Here is a 24,144-nt window from a genome sequence, read left to right as displayed (position 1 = left end):
CTTTTTATCATATCACATTTTGGACTAAAACCATACATGGAGGCCATCCATCATTGATGCACCTCCAGAAAGCTTCAAAATTCAAAGTCAACCAATACAAAATATGAGAAAATCTAGTGATTTATAACTACAAAACACTACAAAAATGCAATAAAATTCACATTTTTTAGTCCATAAAAATTTGGGCAGCGTTTCCCCATTTCAATCATAGTTTTAAAAATTTAATCAATAAATTTAAATGCACAACCTATAGACTGAATTTGAATCATAGAGATGTCCTAAATGCATTTACAAACCATTTTCAATAAGAATCAAACTCTTAGATTGATAAATAATGGAGAAAATTAAGAAACATACCATCAAATGGAAGAAGTTTTAAAAATTTGAAATGAAGGCAAACATATAAAATAGACCACAAAAATCAGATAGCTTGTACAACTCATCATCATGGATTTTTTGAGCCTCCACCCACAAAAATCTATCAAGAAAATCTCCCCCAATAATCAATTCAAAATCTCGAGTGTATGGTTTTTCTTCTTCTTGAGAGCCAAAATGAAGGAAAATAATTAAGTGTAAAAAATCAACACTTTTCCCATACAAAACCCAATTGGCTTTATGAAATTAAAATTATAAAATATTCAAATAATTAAATAAAAATCTAATTTCCACTTTCATAAACTCACTCAAATAAATTGCATAATAAAATGAGCATAAATAAGCCCAATAAAAACTATTCCAAAACTGTCAAATAACCATTAAACAATTAAAAGTTATATTAACATAATATAAATTAAAAATTAAACTTAAATTCTCCAAAAGTCCAAATTTAAACCCCCAAAGTCATCCATGTATTCGATTAGGTAATTGTCAAATAAAATTAATATTCATAAGACACATTTCACAATTAAATATTAAATCAACATAGTAATATTAAAATAGGTCATTAATATATGCACTATAATTGATGACCTTCCACATATGACCGACTATGCACAAACAATATTTACTGGTCATTCACAAATATGCATTGGGGTAATAGACATTACCAAAATGGTAAACAAAGGTTTAAACACATAAATTAAGAAAAATCATCCGAATTAGGTATGATGGCTATGGCTAGGTAACATTAATGACCTATATGCTATCTCCTATAACCATTGTCAAGAATATGAGAATGCTTAGACCTATGGAGCCATGTGGAGTTGATGCCTTATACCTATAGTCACTAATTTAACATTCACACGCCAAGTGTACCTACTCATGTATATCCATATATATATGTATAAAATAATCAAAGTAACTAAAATTATCAGAAGGAAATTTTAACATTGTATGCATTCTGATATATTTGAATGATGCAATATCAATATTTCACATATAATCATTATTTTAAGAACAATAATGATAATCTCATCTAATCACTACATTAAATTACAACATCATTATTATTTCTTTGCATCAATAAATATATAATTATTCTTTGAATGGTCAAAATTATAACATCATAATGTGCTTGAAAGTCAGTCCCTGCCCTTGGGCATTGCTAATCCTGATAAAAACCCCATGCTTGAACCTAAACCCTCCAATGCCTACCCTCTACAGGTCTCTATTCTCAATAAGAAAACCAAAAAACGTGCCTGCCCCTTGGAGGACTCTAAACCCTTTGATCCCAAGAAGGTGAAGATTCAACAATTTGACTCCAATGTGGAGATCACTGATGAAGCTAACACCCCCTGTCGCTTTGTGAGATTGGCATCCAAACCCCTCCTCATCCCATGACACAGGTGATTCTGAGATTGCGGGAGATGATATCAATCCCTCTGTCAAAGAAACCATATCCCAATCCACCTTGGCCCCCCTTCTTGAAAGCTCTACCCTTGTCTCTAAAACCCCCAACACCTCTGTGAACTCAGCTGTTGACCCCAATTCATAGGCCAATTCTCCGTCCCCTACCCTTAGGATTGAGAAAATGGTTATTGTGGAGGAAGCTAGCAACATCAAGGAGGAAGCAGACGACAAACTGCTAGAAATCGAAAAGAAAGTGGACACCCTGAATGAGAAAATGCAGGAAATTGTCAACATCGTGGAGATCACTGAAAAAAGGCTCTAGGAGGTCACCGGGTTTGCGCTGAAGGTCATGCACAACTCTACGACCACCCTTTATCTCTTGCAGGAGAACACCCATAAAGGAAAACAAAAGGAGGAAGATGACTACAAAGACCTCTTCAAATTTCTTACCAAAGCGTGGGCTAGGATGCTTCTGCCCAAGCTCAGTCATGGCAAAAATAAATAAGGATGCTTGTTGCATGGTGGTTTTTTGATTTTTTGAATGACCACTATGGCCTTAGTTTTTTTAGTTATGTTTATAGTTATACTCTCTATCGGTTCATCGTTGAATCGATTATCTTTAGCCCTGCGTGGCATATCTTACTGTTTATTATGACTATGATAAACTCTGTTAATATGGCTAGTATTTTTAAGGTTTTTGATAGAGGAAAGTTTTAGGAGGTTGATTTGCTATATATGCTAACAATAATTTTTATGTTTTTACTGTGCCTGTAATTGGGTCAGCCCCTTAGTTTTGGATGCTTTTAATATAAAAAGTATTATAACATTATTTTCATCATAACTATGTACTAAATCTAATATGAATATCATTGAATATGTCAATAATCATTTAGTTTTTTTAATGGAATAATGTTTAACATAAACATAATTTACTATTTTTAGTTCAACTAATCAAGTTACAATCACTTGTTATATTCCAACCATTAATCAATTAACATCCATATCAACATCTCACATAAGGCAGTTATAAGTCACTACATCGGTCCATCATAATTATCAAAGGCACAATAGATAATCAAACATCTCAATACAAGTACATAATCACAAATCATGAAATGAAATCCTATGCATCTCGAGTGTGGAACATTCAACAAACACATATACCAAACATGATATAAGATAAGCACTCAAAGTCATACACTACAACAAATGAAGCATCCATACTAAGATCAAAGAAGCACAAAATGAGTTACTTCCAAAATGCAAATGGTAGAATCATATGCACATAACCAAATCCACATCAAAATAAATCAATACAAAAGAGCAATTGGAGGGGCATTGCGTCCTCCCCCCTAGGGCTAGGCTTACTCTTAGAATCCTATAAATCATCATCAAGGCACCTTCAATTCATAATCTAACAATCATGTTGAAAATAAAAGAACAACCATTCGAATCACCTGTAAGTATAGGCCATGTCACACATCTCTCTCATCATCACCAAATAAAATGAGAACTAGACCTACGATGTTGTCCAACAAGCATCAACAACTCACTAACTCTGACAATCGACTATAACGTAGTGCTAGGAACTCCATCTAGCCTACTCTATCAGAAACACCACAAAATTCAAATAAATTTACCTCACCTTGAGGCATCCAATCACAAAACTACTCCCTTAATGATCTCTTCTTAGACCAAGGCATGAAACTTTCAGGGTTCCATCCCAAAATAAGGGGAAAAATATTATCTTGCAAGACCAAAAAACACCATCATGCTCATCAAGAGCTCACTTAAATCTAGAAGGAGTCTCTCCTTTTCCACTCCAATCTTGCAAAAGTGAGGATTCCTTAAAACATTTGCTTCTCCTCAAAAAAATAAGACTAGCACAAAAGTACTCAGATGCATGAACGTGAAGAAATTTACCTCTCACAACTAGGAGAACCATATTATAGAGGCTTAGCAACCCCAAAACACCACAAGAAGAGCCACACAACTTCCAACTAATCCTAGGGTATAAGAGCCAAACAAGTTTTTCTCTACAATGAATGCTCAACTATAGTTGAAACAAAGGTTACTCGACCAACTTGATCATGATTTCACAATCAATGAGGTAACACTGAAGGGTAAAAACACTAAATTGTGTCACGTTTCAAGCCAGCTTATCAGCACAAGTGAATTTAAGTAATTCTAACTAAAAACTAGTTTTAGTCAAACATATGGTCTATATAGATTCATTATAGCTAAGTTATATATGGGCCACAACTTTTCCAATTGGAAGTGTCTACTAAATGTATATTGTACACCACTTTGGGTCTAATTACCAAAACTAAAAATAATAAAATAGAAAAACTCGATGTTTCAACAACTTCTGCTCTTATAAACAATATATTTTTTAAAATGTAAAAATACCCTTGTATAGATCTATAAGTGAATTTTACAAAATATATATCTTTTAATATTTTAGTTAGTTTTTATATTTTATATTTTATTTTATTGAAAGTACGTCATCAACACTAAAATATAAGGTTGATTATCTTGTCAAGGAAAAATGCTTAAATTTATTTAAATTTTTTTTTAAAAATATTATGTAGTAGAGAAAAGAATTTATGCCAAGATGATATAATTCTTTTCTAATTTAGATAAATAATTAAGAAAAAAGGTGGTGGGAATTGGAAAGAGTTATATTTCAACACACACAACTTTTCAAATTTATTGAAAAATATGTATTTATAAAAAATAGTAAAAAATATATTCATGCGCTAAAGTTTCAAGTTATCAATATACACAAAAAAATTGAAGAAAAAAAGGTAAAATTTACTAAATAAAGTGTGGTGCCTTGTGTAACTTCAATTTCAACATTTTCTCAATAACTAAATTATAATGTTTACTTAATTAAAAACTACATTCAAATAATTTTTTAAATTTTTGTTAAAATTACAAACATAAAATAGATAAAAGAAAATAAATTTAATTAGTTTACATCATTTCAAAATTCAAAACATATATTTCAATTTCTATTGATTTAATTTAAAAAGTTGAATCAACATTGACCATTTCCTTTATAAAAGTGTAACACAACTTTGTACTTTTACCCTGAACCTCTCACTAGGGTCCATGTCCTATACTCACAACTTCAACCAAGCTTAGGATGGCCAATTCCACTTAACAAAATCAATTCCTCTTCCAACCTTAGCTTAGGAACAATACTAATTGCTAAGGAGAACTCCAACTCACATCAACCTCCAACATGGAGTCTAGCAAAAACATACATATACATATGTAATAGATATACATATAATCGTTAAGTGCCAAATCACATAATCGTTAAGTGCCAAAGCACTAAGGGCACTTCACGTCCCAACACTATGTGAACCATAAATGTTGTTAGGAAGTTCACATCTAAAATGACATGTTTAGTGCCCATAAGCAACAAAATAACAGGATAAACAATGAATTAAACACATATACAATCACACCAAGAGAATCAAGCATAAGGAAAAACACAGTCTCAAGACCACAAAAGGAGAAATAGGTATCACAGGTGGATTACGTCAACCAAGTCATCCATCACCTATCAAGATCAAACATGATGAGTAAATATGATTGTAATATTACCAATCATGAGCTTATGCCTCAATGAAACAAACACATAGAGATAACCTAATTACAACTCATTCATAATCCATCACACGGACATCCATATTTAGCCATTATTGCATAAAGCATGCATTATCATTCACTAAGGACAAATAATTTAAAATTTCATTATGATTTTCACTAAAGCAATATTATGGAATTCAGATTTTTTTGAATTAAACATCTATAAACAATTTCATATATTCCATAGAGTTTCAATCACATTTTATTCCAACTACATCTTTTAATTCTTTTATTGAACTACAATTCTAACTAATCAATAATCACATGTGGTACATTCTCTACGATGTCCTACCTTGTACATACTATCAAAGGTTCATAATGAACATGATGAATAAAAATACTTAACACAAAACATGACCAATAGTATAAAATATTTGGAATAGTCGCCATGAGATTCAAAAAGAGAAACCCAAGTGGCAGAAGTATCAAATTTAATATTAAATTATATAAATGTGTGCAATTTAAACACTAAATAAAGCATGACAAGTGTCACAAAATAGATAGATAGGAGAGTTTGGTGACTAATTCTAGACACATAATGTCTAAAGACTCAATGCTAGCCTTCACAACACATAAACAATTCACCAAAACCAAAACAAGTCATCAATAACATAAGATATCCACATAACGAAGTGACTAGTATCAGCCACATTGAAGGGAGTAACTGCGACACAAGACTAAAGGATACAATATCCCAAATGTGTTAGAAAACATACCCAAGTTACACAAAAGACAATAGAGTCATTCACATTTCTTTTATAAGAAACTTATATGCAATTATGATTTTTATATACTTGCAGTCATTTAGTATTTCAATGCAATGCAATTTCCTTTCTTAGGCATGAAGCCTTATGTAATCTATTTTTTTATGCAAGAAGACATATGTAGGAGAATATATAATGGGCATATTCACAAGGAAATACATTAATGCATGGATCAAATTCACTTACAGAGTCACATTCACAAGGTAATTACAATCATAAGGATTCATTACACAAGATCCACCTTGCTCATATATTCATGATCCAAGGCCACTCTAGGGTACGTTATGATTCCAACACAAGGGTACTAAACTCATGTACACTAAGAGGGTCACAATAAACACATGATCACCATCACAATGTCTGATGAGGATATGTAAAATCACATAACACAAAAGTACTTTCAATTGTACACATAAAATGGTGACTAACAATTGTTCACATAAGGGTATGCATAAACTCACATCACAACACTACCATAACAAGGATATTCCGAGTTTCAAATACTTACAAGAACAACTTTATCAAGAGTACCTTGCCATAATAATACTAGGGCATCACAATACAAATTTTACATTAACAATACAGGTTGCTCATAAAACAATTAAGGTCCACTCAAGAATAAGGCCAACAACACCTATTGCCCTTTAGAACACCCTATGGTGCACACAACCACAATGGAAACAATACAACACCATGATCATAATGTAAGATGCAGATTGATCAATGAACTTCACAATGCCACTAAACTATTAGCCACAAAGATATTCATACCAATGTAGTAAATAGTGAAAATTAGGGACACAGGTCCTTGACCCAATTTATCTACAATGAAGACCTACACATTTCTCACTTATGATCATTTATTTTAATTATGTAATGATACATTATGCACTTCAATGAAACTGCACAAAATCAACACATTACTTTCATGCATCATTTCAATTTATTTCACATGTGTAATCATGCATTCCTATGACCATGAAAAATAATATACACAATGCAACTATAATGATTTCTAACACATTTCTAGCGTGAATTATACCCGCTTTTGTCACATCTAGATGTAGTAACATGACCACTCAAGAGCCTCAAAGCATCCATAAAAGCAAGAATCAATCATCAAGGAGACTATCACCTAGAAAGGAAACTCCTGAACACACAATTGCCAAATTAACCCCAAATAATAGCAACTCATCAAATATCATGCTAGATCAAACAAGGCAACACTACCATTATTTCCAAAAGTATCCCCACACACACAAACCTCACGAAGGCCAAAAAAACTCTATCTCATAAACATATGCACCAAACAATCAATCCTTAGCCCACTCAAGGGGATCTTGCATAGGGGCATATATTTTATCCCTGATAGGTGTAGATGATCTAGGAGGTACTCTTCCTCCACCACATGATACTTGGGTTCGCTTATCATGAACTCTCAAAAATGTTGCACAATGCACCTAAGCAATAAGATAAAAACTATCTCACAACATAGACACCTGTGCAACCATGCACTAACAACAACAAATTCATGGGCAATAACATTATCAAAGATTCCAGTGCTGCAACATGGGCTCTACTACCAGATGTCACATCTAGATGTAGTAACACAATGAGGGACATGATGCTCAATTAAGAGTCAATCATAATACTCTCTGTCAAGTTAATTAAGAAAGTATTCATGCCATACCACTAGGATTATAGAAATACCATGACCACTCAAGAGCCTCAAAACATCCATAAAAGCAAGAATCAATCATCAAGGATATTGTCACCTAGAAAGGAAACTCCTCAGCACACACAATTGTCAAATTAACCCCAAACAATAGTCACACATCAAATATCATGCTAGATCAGACAAGGCATCACTACCATTATTTCCAAAAGTATCCCCACACACACAAACCTCATTAAGGCCAAAAAAAATCTCATTCTCATAGAGAAATGCACCAAACAACTAATCCTTAGCCCACTCAAGGGGCTCTTGCATAGGGGTATCTTTATCCCTGATAGGTGCAGATGATCTAGGAGGCACTCTTCCTCCACCACATGATACTTGGGTTCGTTCATTATGAACTCTAAAAAATGTTGCACAAGGTACCTAAGCAACAAGATAACAACTATCTCATAACATAGACACCCATGCAACTATGCACTAACAACAACAACTTCATGGGCAACAACATTACCAAAGATCCTAGCTATGCAACATGGGCTCTAATACTAGATGTAACACCCTGCCAAGGAACCCTAGAGGATAAGAGCTAAATACACATGAAATTATTATTTTTAAGTAATAAGGTGTCATGTATAACATTTATAAGTGTAATGCTCAAACTCATGATAAGGTCAACTGATTGTTAACCAACTATGCACATGTGGAAGGATAAAATCTTGAACTCCATTTGATTAGCTCAAGTTGCCTCTAGGGGCTCCTTGATGTTGCTACCTAAGAAACACATCCAATACTAACCAAGAAACCTGGGACCAAACTAGGAGTTGACTAAATCAACCTCCAACACTATAAGAGACATATTTATGTTCATTTTAAAGCATTAATGGAGGTGTTCCTGCAACATAACCATAATTTATCAACAAATTAAGAGCATATGAGATCATAAGTCATAACCAATTCCAACACTGAAGCACTTAAAGAAATACTAATTGATAACATAATGTATTAATTACATCAATCTCTTCTTGGAACATTCTCAATACATGACATCAAAGATTACAATGCTTGATACAAACTACAATGTTTACAACTAACAAGAAGGCAAATAATTAGAAAGAACATGAGTATTGACGTAGGAGGAATAAATCTTCAAGCCACTCATGCTCCAATTCCTTTGGTCCCCAACGGTGGTTGTCAATGCCTCTCAACCATGTGGAACATATAGGTCCACCCAACCATGCTCATGGAGATAGTTACATGGCCCAGACAATCATACAAGCATGCAAGTGGAGTAACAACCTCATACAAGTACAAACATGGAGCAACACTCGACATGAAGTACATCAACAATGCAAGAAGCATAATTCCACATCAAAGTAAAGAATGATAAAGCTATAATCTCAATCAACCAATATCATGTAAAAATACAAATATTCTCAACAAGGAGCAACATCAAAGATTCAAGAACGAGTCTTCTCATTAATCAATCATCCAAGAGATAATGAGACTGAATGACCAACATACAAGGAGATTACATGAATCCATCAATCAACACAATCAACATGGAAGGCATATCATCTTTCACATGCTACTCATATCTACAGGGATAGGTGCATGGTGAGCAAGAGAGGGTTGTGTCATTGCATATCTTGAAGAGATGCAAGCTCATGCAAGACCGAGCATATAGATGAGAATGAAAATCATGCATGATCTGACGCTACATGTGCGGGCATACCACTCTAAGTAAGATCCAATGCCTACATGTGTGGGCATGCCTTCCCAAGACTTCCTCCCTAGCCTCGTACTAGCGCTTAGGAAATTTTGAGGCACCGATTATATTAATAATGTTTTCACTTGATTAACTCTCCACACTGTGATTGTTAGTGATCCAATTTGGGTCAACGACACGTTGGGAGCCACCCTTGTCATTGACTCTACTACCTTTTCTAGGCTAAACATGAAACAAATGATAAGATACCAATATACAAGACAATTAGTCCCATCAATTGAGACAAAAATCCTCAATATACATTAAATAACCATATTTACATTGCCATTTTCAGATATATCCATAAAATTATGAATTGACAATAATACCAAGAGAATGTATCTGAATCGATTGAATAATAAAATTAACTTATATAATATCATGGTTCCACAAAATAAGATCATATTTAAAACCACAAATTCCAAGTTTTTATGAAATCACATTTTGGACTAGAACCATACATGGAGGCCATTCACCATTGATGGACCTCCAAAAAGCTTCAAAATTCAAACTCAACAAATCGAAAGTCAGGTAATACCCATTGATATATAAGTACACAACACTCCAAAATGCAATAAAATTCACATTTCATCCATCCATAAAAAATTGGACAGAGCTTTCCCATTTCAACCATAGTTTTTAAAATTTAAACAATAAATTTAAATGAACAAGAAATTTAGATTAAATTGGAGTTATATAAATGTTCTTAATTGATTCACAAACCATTTGTAACAAGAATCAAACTCTCAAATTGAGAAATAACAGAAAAAAATAAGAAACATGCTTTCAAATGGAAGAAATGTTCAAAATTTAAAAGGAAGCCAAATATATCGAAATAGAAAACTAAAACTAGATAGCTTGTAAAGCTCACCAACACAAATCTTTTGAGCCTCTACCCATAAAAAAACCATCAAGAAAATCTCCCCCAATCATCAATTCAAAATTTTAGTGTAGGATTCTTTTCTAGTTGAGAGCCAAAATGAGAGAAAAATAACCAATTGTCAAAAATCAGCACTTTTCCCATATAAAACCCAATTGGCTTTATAAAATTAAAATGATAAAATAAATAAATAATTAAATAAAACTTTAATTCCCACAATCATAAACTCACCTCAATAAATTGCATAATAAAAAGAGCATAAATAAACTTAGTAAAAATATACCAAAAATGTTAGTTAACCATTAAATAATTAAAAGTCATATCAACATAAAATAAATTGAAAATTTCAAAAGTCCAAATTTAACCCCCAAAAGTCATACATACACCCAACTGGGTAAATTCCCATTAAAAGTAATACTCGTAAGGCATATTTCACAATTATATTAAATCAACATTGTAATATTAAAATATCATTAACACATATGCACTATAAGTGACAACAATTCACATATGATTGACTATGCATAAACAGTCTTTACTAGTCTTTCACGAATATGCATTGGAGTAACCAGACATTACCAAAATGGTAACTAGAGGTATAAACACATGAATTAAGGAAAATCATCGGAATTAAAAACGATGGCTATAGTTGGGTAACATCAATGGTCAATGTGTTATCTCCTATAACTACTGTTGGGAATATGGGCACGCTTAGACCTGTGGAGCTAGGCGGAGTCAATGTCATGTACTTGTATTCAATAAAACATTCACACGTCAAGTGTACCTACTCATGCATATCCATATATATGTATAAAATAATCAAAGTAACTAAAATCATGGGAAGGAGATTTTCACATTGCATGCATTCTGATGTATTCAAATAGTGCAATATCATCCCTTTCACATCTAATCATCAATTAAAGAACAATACCAATAATCTCATCTGATTACTACATTAAATTACAACATCAATATTATTTCATTGCATCAATAAACATATAATTATTCACCAAACGATTAGCTTTATAACATCATCTTCATCATAACCATCCACTGAATCTAACATGAATATCATCGATTATGTCAATAAGAATTTAATCCTTTTAATGAAATAAAATAACATAATTTGCTATTTTTAATTCAACCGATCAAGTTAGTGTCACTTTTTACATTCCAATCATTAATCAATAAGCATCCATATCAATATCTCACATAAGGCTGATCTAAATCATTACATTGGTCCATTATAATCATCAAAGGCACAATAGATCATCAAGCATCTCAATGCAACTATATAATCACAAATCACCATAATGCAATCCAACACATCCCAGATCCAAAACATTCATGGAACACATATATCAAACGAAACATAAGATAAGCACTCAAGATCATACACTGCAACAAACAAAGCATCCAAAATAAGATCAAAGCAACACAAAATGAGTTACATCTAAAATGTGAATGGCATAATCATATGCACATAACCAAATCCATATCATGAAGAAAGAATACAAAAGATCAACTAAAGAAGAATTACAAACATGCTACATTCAACTAGATAAGTAATTTTCATAAATTATTGTATTATGATTCAAGAAATGAAGGCTATTGAATACCTCTTTAAATGCTTGTTTAGAGCAAAGATATGTTTCAACACACATATTGGTTCTATTTCTTTCAAAGTGGAGTAAAGACTTGCCAACATTTGTACTATAGTTTCTAACATTTTAATTATATTTCCACTTGCAGGTTCATTGCAATTCCTTGGAAATGTTGCATTTAGGGATTTCTAATAAACCATTTCTAGACCATGTCTATGATCTCAAACTATGGTGACTACAACAACAGTTTAATATATTTCTTTGTCATGCTTTAATAAATGTCCACACGATGTTTTCAAAGTTCCCATTTTGGTGTATACGTGATACAGTGGTAAAAGTTGTGGAGTTCATGTTAGAAATTTCCCAACGCCTTTATCAATGCTTAACATTATTCTACATTTAGACTTAGTCTCAGATGGTGTTGTCATGGGTTGAGGAAATTGACACTAAATCTGCTCGAATGATTTTAAATTATCTCTAACAAATTTATTTGTGCATTTCTTGCAACCATTTCATTCTATGAGACCACATTTTCTTCAAGAAAGCTTTACAAAAAATGTCCATGCACCTTATATATATGTTCCCAAAGCTTGCATGCATGTCTAATGACATTCTTTTATTCTTAATTCCTTGATGAATTCCCACACCATATTTCAAAGCTTTTTGTTGGGTTGACTATTTTGGATGAGTATAGCATTACGCCTACCAAGAATATATGGTTGAAAGTTAATAACAAATATTTCAATAAATATTGCGATCTTTTCATTCCATGAGACCACCTTCCATTTAGGCATATATGTCTTGCTACATGTAATTCTATTCTTTGCATGCACACCTTTCATTACATAAATCTTTTCTCTTTCTTTAAAGGAGACAAATCCATAATCAATCTTAATATAGTTTGTTCTTAAGCTTCTATTTCAGGGCATATGCTATCAAATGATGAGGATTTTGGCATTAAATCTTTCAATTGCAATTTAAAAGCCTTTCCATCTAATCCATTTTGTGTATGTCTCGCAATCATTGCATTTTTGTTTACCACATTTCTTTACAATATTATGTCAAATAATTCATATGCCTTGCCTACATTTTCACATTTTTTATGTGTCTACCATGGTGGCTGAAACTATTACATCTAACAAAAATCCACTTTCAATCTACATTTCCACATTTTTTCGTATGTGTCTACCATGGTGGCTAGAACTATAACGGATAACAGAAGTTCACTTTCAATCATGCTTCGATGGATGTGTAGTGGTGCAGGAGCACCCATGGTGTAAGTAAAATATATGGTCAAAGTCATCATTTGAAATATAATTGATATTTGAAGGTCATTTATAATGTATTTGAATCCATTTGGAATGATTTGTAAGGCTTGGAAGCCTAAAAATGTAAGCAAGTCCTGATTATGTCCTAGTTGTCCATATAGGCCCTTATAGGTCAAGATGGTCAAAATTGTATAAAAGGCCATGAGAAGGCTATCAAGTATGTAAAAGGTATTAAATGTATTATTTGGACATGTTTAGGGGGTTTTTACAATTTGGAGAGTCATTAGGAAAAAGTGTCAAAGTTGCAAGAAAATTGCAAAAGTGCAACATTTGCAAAACTGTAAAAGTGCAAAAATTGCACATAAAGTTGTAAAAGGGAAGATGAAGGGTCATAAAGGTAGTTGGATGGTTTATAACTACCAAAGAGTCTATAAATATGTTGTATTGGTTGAACCAAATCATTATTGGAAGAATAGAGAAGGAGGAGAAAGTTTTGGAACATTTGGATGTGTTTGAATCTTGCATTTTGTTAAGTTTCTTGTGTTAAGTCTCTGTTTCCAGGCCTTGTATAGTCATGTACGACCTAGAAAATCTATAATATAGAAATGGTTAGATAGAAGGGTGAATCCTCTTTCTCATTCTTTTTGTTTGGGTCAATTTCATAAAGAAATGAAGAAGATATGCACGTTCTGGTGAAAGTGGTTGTTTGTAACTTCCAGGTTTCCTGAGAACAGTCATGTTGCAGCATTTGGTACAAATGATTATGGAAGAGTTAAGAAGTATAAGTGGATTAATTGGAAATATGTGTTAATAACCTTTCATTTTATTTTGGTTTGAGTCATTTTTATGCAGATTTGTGAAAGTTATGAAGGTTTTGGTGGAAACCGGTTTTAAGTTGTCTTAAATGGAGTTGCTGGAAAGGGTTTGTAGTTATCTTGTGATTTCACCATTGAAAAATTAATGGCTTGAATATTATGAAAGTAGACTCAGAGGGTTTTCATTTTAGTATGGTTTTGTTTTCATTTTGTTAAGTATTTGTTGAGATATTTGATGCCCTAGCAGGCTAAATGGTGAATTTTTCTGAGTTGTTTATGACAGTAAAAATAGGTCTCAGTACGGGGGACATAACTCAAAAATGAACCGTTGGATTGTTCTCAATTTTTTATATGACTTTACAAACTGAGCTTTGTACAACCTCACTAAAGCGATCTTCTAAATATGCTCTGGTTTGAAAGTTATTAATGTTTGTGTGAAGGTATAGAAAACTGTCATGTGAATGACAATCACTTTGATGGTAGTGAATTGGATTATTTCAATGAACAATGAAGTTTAATGGTTTGCAAAGGTATAAATGATTAGATATGTTTGAGACATAATTATTGAACCCCTGTAGCATGCATTAAAGTATGATGATAGATTGATATTGATGGAGAAGTTGTTTTTATGCCTTAAATGAATAGTTTGGAATGAACCTTGAAGGGTTCTTGAGTGAATGTGTTTAGAACTATGGTGCTCTGCATCATGTAGTGTTGTAAATTGTATCCGTATATAATTTCATCCTTTCTTAGACCTCACCTTTCCACTTTGACTTTTGATACCTAATGCATGTTTTGATTTTGATCATACTATCTACTATCTAGAAACATGCATTTTCATCTCCTTCTTTGCCTTTCTTCCAAACTTTCAAGTCTTGATTGACAAGATCGGGGCACCCAACTTCCTGGTCCTCTCAATTAGGGCCCATTTTTGGTCCCCATAATGGTCATCTCAAATGAGTAAGAAATTTGATGCCATGTCAACCTACTCTAGAAATTTAATTAGTTTTTCAGGAAATCAAGTTGTAGAGTAGTAAAAATTACCTGTGTTTCGACCACTAAGGTAATAAAACTAGTAATTTTTCTTAGGGGCCAACTACTTTAGGGAGGGATATAATTTGATAAATCTAGCCTTGATAGATCTAGATTCTAATAAAATTCTAGGGGTTTTAGATGTGCCTCTTGTTTCCCTTTAATTTGAATTGATTTAATTAATAATGCTAAAATTAGGGTAAATATGTTGAAATTGAAGCAATTATGCATCAACAGTGAGTTGTGGTCATCATATAGAGCTACAAATCTAGATCTAAGCAATATGTGGATGTTCAGATCTATTCCTAGAAGGTGGTCCTGAATTTTCAGGACCGTAATGCCCGTCACTCTAGTCTTATGAACTTTTCATTGTCCAAAAGAGAATTTGTTCATCTGTGTGAATAATTTCGATCCTGAAAATTGCAGCTTTGTACGTGTTCCTACACATAGTAGAGAAGGGAAAATGACTAGGAATAGGGGTTTGCCTTAAGTCAAACTCTAGTTTTGGTATTAACCATGAAATAGAATTGTAATGTAAATGAAGTATTGTAATGGAAATGATTTTCTTTTGAGAAAAATGCTAAAAATTTCTGAAACATTAATGATATACCTCTTTATGAAGATTTCTTTGTCTTCACAAGGAATTAGGGTTTCATGTAGATAGTCTTCACAAAACATAAAACATGAAGGTAATCTCCAATTCTTGAATATTGACTTTACTTCTGCTCCAATGCTTAACAAGATTGATTTCTTGCTCACTCAAATTTGAATGAATGCTTGATTGAATTCATTAGGAGTGGATTTCAAATGAGATGGGTAGACGTCCTTTTATACATGTGCTGTTGGCATTTTTGATGATTATGTTGTGATTGTCATTGATGGACACACACTTGCATTGAGATCACTTTTATATGTATGAGTTATGCTCAACCGGCAATTGTTCTCATCCGGTATGATGCATTATAGTCCTTAGACTATTGGTGTTTTGCAGAAAGTGTTTACCGACTTGAAGCGGTATGTTGACCCCAAGCGGTTTGAGGATCTCAAGCGGTACGAAGGATCAAAGCAGCAGAACACATATTTCCCAGTCTTCATTTTGTCAAATCGGAAACTGGTATTTTGCTTAAACCGGTATTTTGTATGAACCGGTAATACTCTGTGATGAGTTACCAACTGACATTTTGTGATGAGTTACCATCCACCGATTGTTTGACGGTGCCGACACTTCAACGGTGCTTTTTGTGTCATGTTACCAGATATGTCTAGATGCATTGAACCTAAGAAATTGTATTGTAATCCTATTAGACCAACATGAAATCAGATTCCTTTATAAGGACATCATGTCTAGGGTTTTAGGTTGTTGCTAGGGTTTAAGGTGGTTGATGAGTTAGAGAGAGAGTGAATGTGTTGAAGACTGAAGTAATGTTGGAATGCATTAGGAATGAGCTATCAAGGATCTAACCAAGCAATCTGTGCTATTTGCTAGATCACTCACTTGTTGATTACTCACATCTTCGACAAGTCTGAAGCCCTTAATCAGGTAGGCCCAAAAGCCTCTTCTAAATCCTCTAACAAGGTGGTTCACATCTGTGGATCTAAAATCCTCTAGTAAGGTAGTCTTTAATCAGACTTATCTCCTAACAGAGATTGAGATTCCTAATAGGATCTATTCTGGTAAAGAACATTGAATGACCTTAACTAGTCTGACCTTAATCGGCCCGGTTCCTATTCTTTAGATAGTTACTTGTGAGTTCCATCTCATCGTGGTTTTTCCCATTTGGGTTTCCACATCAAAATCTCTTGTGTTATGGTGTTTGTTCTTCTGTGGGTGAATGCATTATTTTCTATTTGGTTTGCATGCATGCTAACCAGTTTGTCTGCTAACTTATTTTATCGGTTTACTGTTAGTCTAGAAAAGTGTTTAAGCACACTGATTTTTGGCATACTAATTCACCCCCCCTCTTAGTATTCATCAATTGGTATCAGAGCCTACCTTTCTATAAGTTTAACCACTTGCAAAGAGATATGGGGGAATACACATTGAGGGAACTTACTCATCGGTTCACTCAGTCTGAGCAAGCTTATGATGATCTTATGGTCAAATATAAGGCCTCTCAAGAAAAAAGGAGAGAACATGCTGAAAAGTTGATGGAGCTATCTGAAAATAGTTCTTCTGATGAAGCGGACATGGAAGCCCTAATCCAAGAAGTAGAAAAGCTGAATGAATCCAATTCCAACCTGAGAAAGGAGTTGGAAGGACTGACTATCCGAATGTGCCAAGAGCTTGAGAACCAGAGGAAAGCTGAAGATCTGATAAAAGACAAAGATCATGAAATCTCCAAGTTGAAGCAAGAGATCAGTGCCCTAACTGCTCAACTCAATGCGAGCAAAGTAGAAAAGGAAGACATGCAAGGAGAACTGAACATGACCATCTCTGAGAATGCAAATCTGATGGAAACAAATGCTGCTATTTCCAAAGAACTCTCTGAGTCAAAGGAAATACTTGCTAAGTTCAACAAGAGTTCTGTTAAGATAGAGAAAAAGCTTGAATCTGCCAAACCTGTCAAGAATACTGATGGACTTGGTTATTCTGGTCATGAGGAAGGTGAGATCTCTAGTACAAATGCTGGAGCAATGAAGAAACAACCAACATCAAAGGATAAAGGTAAGCAAAAGTTTAAACCTGTTTGCTTTAACTATCTTAAAGAAGGACATACTGCCAATGTGTGTAGGAGTAAGGCTTACAATGATTTTCCTTATTTTCTAAATGATAAGCCTAGATCCTATAGATTCAATGGTAACTGTTATGCATGCAACAAGTTTGGGCATAAAGCATCTGAATGCAGGTCTGCTATGAACAATGCTGGAAGATATCCTCAGAGGAGTCAAGGAGTTGGTCCAGAACCTTTTGTGAACTGAAATCACAACCAGTTTAATACCTTTAATCATCAGTCAAGAAGCGGTGGCTATCAAATGACAACCAGATGGAGAGAAAATTGTTTGATCTATCATGGTCATGGTCACACTGCTGCAACATGTAGGAGGAAGAATGGTAACATGAATAATGGACCTTGGAGAGCACCTATAATGGTCTACTATCATTACAACAAACCGGGTCACATTGCCAGATTCTGCAGAACAAGAAAGAACATATCGGATGACATACTGGTCACTCCAGAAGGAAAGATTGATATTGACACTATTCAAGTGGATATGAACAAAACCTAGAAGAATAGACCAATGGTGTTGCAAGAAGAACCAGTTTCTGCACCTAGTGTGGAAATAACGAAACCAACAAACTAAGCATCAGAAAAGCTTCAGGGGAGCAAACGGCGAAATGTTTCGAACCCTCGGTTTACACCAGTAAAAGACCTTAACCGGTATGCAATACCTATCATTTGGCAGAAGACTGGAAACGGTAAAAGGAAAATTAGGGTTTACGCCCTAATGGTGGAGCATTAATTACGATAGGTGAGGAATATGCTTAAATGGAATTTTCAAATCATTTCTCACTATCATTTTTCGAGCTAAGAAGGTTTTCAAGTGCAGAGTGACGAAAAAGTGATTTGTGCTACGATTCAAAGAAATTTAGAAACCTTGAAGGAGATTCAGAAGCAAATTACAAACGGTCAAGAGAAGAATGCAAAGTGGTGATTCTGCAACCGACGAAGTGTGAGGCGAAGTAGAATTTGAAAGCTCTAAATTATCGATTTTCGAAAGGTATTTCTCAAGTTTTCTATTTTTATCATGGCTTCCGTATCTCATACTAGCTCTAGTGCATCTGTTGATTCAGTAAGCTTCATTCAACGCAAGTCCAAATACAATGCCCTATCATAAGTTCCTGCTGGAGTAATAGTGGAAGAAGGAATATCTGATTATATAGAATGTAAAATTGAAGACCTAGGGTCTCTAGCAATCCACTTGCAGCTAGGTCTATTCTATGGGAAAGATAAAAAGATCAAACCGGAGTATAGCATTTTGGAGAAGAAGAAACTTCACAATGCGGTTTACTTCCTAGAGAATTTCACAAATGACCACATTAGAATCATTTTGAGAAGATTTCATGGTGACAAGATGTACCTGGAGAGAACGCATGATATCACACCACAAGTTGTTCATGTCGTCACCGGTTTCTGCAATGTCAGTGAAGTGCTAGCCCTGAGGAAGATCATCAAGACTGAAATGACCAAGCTCACTGGCTCAATGAGCGACTTGCGAGGAATGACTGTTAATTCCATCAAGGATGACCTCATGAAATATGCGTGCATGGTGATTGGATACTAGACATTCCATGCCAGCAGAATTAACTCTGTATCTGTTGCAGTGGTAAATGCCGCTTACTGGATGATCAAGGAAGATGCATCGTTTGACCTCTAAACCGGTATGCAAAGGCAACTCCTATTGAATCTTAAATCAATCAAACACGATAATGCATTAAAATTCAAGTTTGGACAACTACTAGTAAGACTATTTTTCTACTTCCAAGGTTACTTCCTTGGAGTGGGAGATATTCTGTGGTCTGCGGACCAACCGGTTACCAAGCAGATCAAAGAAAGCCTGCAAACAGTTGGAACCGGCTACCCTGAAGTTTTGAACAAGTACTTTGATGAGTTCAGAAGCAAGATAAGCCCGAGGATGAGGATATCCTGTGACATTGTCAAGAAATATGAAGATGATATCTGCTTTATCATCAATGTGGATGAATGCATAATGGAGGCCGTTGAGCCCAGACAGGAAGAAGTAGAGCCTATGGGCTATGAGGTGATGTATGATATGCTAAACGGGTATGCCTCTACCCTAATCACCTCACCTCTTGATCCTAAGGCAAAGAGAACTGGCACCTATCTGGAAAGGGTTGCACCGGTTGTAGAACCTCCTGAAAAGTAAGGAAAGGCAGTGCCTTCGGCATCGGCACCGGTTACTACAGCTAGTCCCAGAGTGACCAAGCGGTCACCTGCAAAGAAGAAAACGGAAGCGGTACTTGCCAAAGTCTTCGAGAGGAAGAGGAAGACAAGGAATAACTCACCGGATTCAGAATAAACTGTGTTTGAGGAAAAACCCAAGAAGACAAGACAAGCAAAGAAAAAGACAAAGAATGAACCGGCATCATCAACACCAGTAAATATTGACATTTCTTCCTACAAACCTTTGACACATTGTCAAAGAACCATAAAAAATATTAGGAGAAAAGCACTGAATGATTTGATTGATTATTTTGATGATTTTAATGATGATGAAAAGGAAGTAGTTGAACAAGAAATCATTAAGTATTTATGTGTTAATGACCGGTCACCTTCAGAAATTAGATCTGAGACATCAGATTCTTTGTATAACTCCTTAGACAATAAATGGCACATTTCCATAGAAAAGGAACATGAAATGAGAGAGAAAATATTTGCTCAACATTTCCCTGATGTATCCAATTCGGAACTTTTCGAAGTTATGAATAAATACAAAGGCCTCTTCTTCATGAGAAGAAGAAGACTCCTATTACTGGAAGGAAAGAGTCAAGAAGTGATCAAGAATACACACACTCTTGCTCAAGAAGCTCTTAAGATGCATCAAGTGTCTGAAGCCAACAGGAAGGCTGAGAAAGAACCGACAATAACAAAACCGGATGAAGTGTTTGATACTGAAGGAAACCCGGTTGTTGAACCTACAAACACTATTGATGTCGATGCTCTGGATGAAGAAGATGTTGTGCAGGACACACCATCTAAAGCAACAAGACAAGAGAAGCAGGCTGAACAGGTTGAAAAGCAAGTAGAGGACAAATAGGAAGAGGTAGCAAAGAAACAGGCAGAGAAAAAGAAAAAGGAAGAAGATGAGGAAAAACGGAAACAAGAGGAAAAGAGAAAAGATGATGAGAAGAAAAGAAGAGAAGAGGATGAAGAGAAAAAGAAACAAGAAGATGGAAAGAAGAAGAAAGAAGAAAAGGATAAGGAAGAGAAGAAGAAAAAGGAAGAAGATGAGGAGAAACAGAAACAGGAAGAAAAGAGAAAAGAGGATGAGAAGAAAATAAAGGAAGAGGAGAAGATAAAGGAAGAGGAGAAGAGAAAGGAAGCAGAAAAGAAGAAGGAAGAGGAAGAAAAGGAAGAGGAGAAGAGGAAGGAAGGAGAGAAGAAGAAGGTAGAGGAGGATAAGGAAGAGGAAAAGAGAAAAGAAGTGGAGAAGAAGAAGGCAGAGGAGGACAAGGAAGTAGAAGTGACAAAGAGCATGCAGATGGAGACTCCAAAGGCAACCGGTAGTCAAGCCAAACCGGCTAACCTCACCAGTCCTATTGATCTCCAGTCTGCAAATGAAATGGAGTTGCTATAGATCATTAAGGTTGCTCAAGAACGCCTTGAAGTGTTAAGGAGGAAGAAGGAGGAAGATGTGATCCAAGCTGCGGTGGACACTCTTACCCATTTTTTACCCAACACAAACCTCCCCAAAACTGATTCATCATTGGCACAATTGAAGCTCCTATGCATAGTAGTGGATGATCAGGTGCAGAGCCTAGAAGAGGTAGCAGAGGCAAATGCCAAGAAAGAGCATCAAAAGGCTCTCAACATTGCCCTGGTGAAGAAGCTTAATGAGCTCCGGTCTGAACTACAAAAAGCACAAAAAGACATAAGGAATGCTCTGGATGAGGGGAATCTACTACTGAGTAAGATTTGCCAACCCCATCTCTTCTATGATGATGTTCTTGTACAGAAGAAAAAGCTACAAACTGACTTGCAGTTATATATGAGCACCTTCAAGCTGCCGTATGACTCTTTTACAGCTTATGGGCAAACCGTTCACCGGTTTCATATCCAGTCTACCAAAATAGAGTTGGAAATAAGCAACTGGACTCGAGATTTGCAGGAACTTCAACTAGTTCTACTCCCACGCCTGCAGATCCTTCAGAAATGTTATCTCAACTTGGATGCTTTAACAGTGACTCAAAAGATGAGCATAATAGATGCCATGGAAGAACAGGTCTCCCAAATGTAGACAGACAAGGAAGTGGCTACTTCTCTACTTGAGTCCTAGTCCTTATCTATGAAACAATTTTTGCAGGACTTTAAATCAGTTTTTGACAAGTTTTATTCTTTACTGTCATAAACACTTATTATTTTAATGAAATAGGGGTTAGTCTGTAATATTTTGTTGTCATTGTTGGCAAAGGGGGAGAAGTATAAATTTTGAATGTTTTGATGTATAATTTCATGTTATTTCTATTAAGAAGTTGTATACATTGTATTTTTCTGCAAAAGGGATAGTGTATATGCTTAGGGGGAGTAATTTTTATTATGGCATATTTTTGTTGTAAAACGCTTAGATGTCAAAATTTCCTAAGTGTTGCCATCAATGCTAAAGGGGGAGATTGTTGGCATTTTTGATGATTATGTTGTGATTGTCATTGATGGATAACACTTGCATTGAGATCACTTTTATATGTACGAGTTATACTCAACTGGCAATTGTTCCCAACCGGTATGATGCATTATAGTCCTTAGACTATTGGTGTTTTGCAGAAAGTGTTTATCGATCTGAAGCGGTATGTTGACCCCAAGCGGTTCGAGGATCTCAAGTGGTATGAAAGATCAAAGCGGCAGAACACATATTTCCTAGTCTTCATTTTGTCAAACCAACAATCGGTATTTTGCTTAAACCGATATTTTGTATGAACCGGTAATACTCTGTGATGAGTTACCAGCCAACATTTTGTGATGAGTTACCATCCACCGATTGTTTGATGGTGCTGACACTTCAACGGTGCTTTTTGTGTCATGTTACCAGATATGTCTAGATGCATTGAACCTAGGAAATTGTATTGTAATCCTATTGGACCGACATGAAATCAGATTCCTTTATAAGGACATCATGTCTAGGGTTTTAGGTTGTTGCTAGGGTTTAAGGTGGTTGATGAGTTAGAGAGAGAGTGAATGTGTTGAAGACTGAAGTAATGATAGAATGCATTAGGAATGAGCTATCAAAGATCTAACCAAGCAATCTATGCTATTTTCTAGATCACTCACTTGTTGATTACTCACATCTTCGACAAGTCTGAAGCCCTTAACCGAGTAGGCCCAAAAGCCTCTTGTAAATCCTCTAACAAGGTGGTTCACATCTGTGGATCTAAAATCCTCTAGCAAGGTAGTCTTTAATCAAACTTATCTCCTAACAAAGATTAAGATTCCTAACAGGATCTGTTCTGGTAAAGAACATTGTATGACCTTAACCGGTCTGGTTCCTATTCTGCAGATAGTTACTTGTGAGTTCCATCTCACCGTGGTTTTTCCCATTTGGGTTTCCACGTCAAAATCTCTTGTGTTATGGTGTTTGTGCTTTTGTGGGTGAATGCATTATTTGCTATTTGGTTTGCATGTGTGCTAACTGGTTTGTCTGCTAAACTGTTTTACCAGTTTACTGTTAGTCTAGCAAAGTGTTTAAGTACACTAATTTTTGGCATACTAATTCACCCCCCCTCTTATTATTCATCATGTGCTTGGTAAAAAAATAAATAATTTTTTGACATAAGTCGACATGAGATCTAGGTTCCCACCCATTTCATGTTTGCTTCACAAAAAAAAAGTACACAAATGATCATAATTGCTGAAATAAATACTCAAAAATTAGGTCTTCAAAAAAATGATACACTGCTCGTCAATCCTCTAAAAATTACATCTGGACCATAAGATAAGCTCAAAAGCCTCTAGAAGATCATCACACATATCTACCATTCTGAGAGTAGTCTCAACACCAAACTAGGAGGGGTCGAATAGATGTTTGAATCATTGAATCTCCCCCTTAGATCTTTCTATCAGAGTCATTTACCGAAAGAGAGAACTGCATCCACATTAGATGAGAAACTACCTTCAATACTTCCTTTGGTCTTATCTTCTGATTTCTTTACCCATAC

This window comes from Cryptomeria japonica, chromosome 8 (assembly GCF_030272615.1).
Source record: "Cryptomeria japonica chromosome 8, Sugi_1.0, whole genome shotgun sequence".
Lineage (NCBI taxonomy): Eukaryota > Viridiplantae > Streptophyta > Pinopsida > Cupressales > Cupressaceae > Cryptomeria > Cryptomeria japonica.
Note: the sequence above shows the minus strand (reverse complement) of the source record.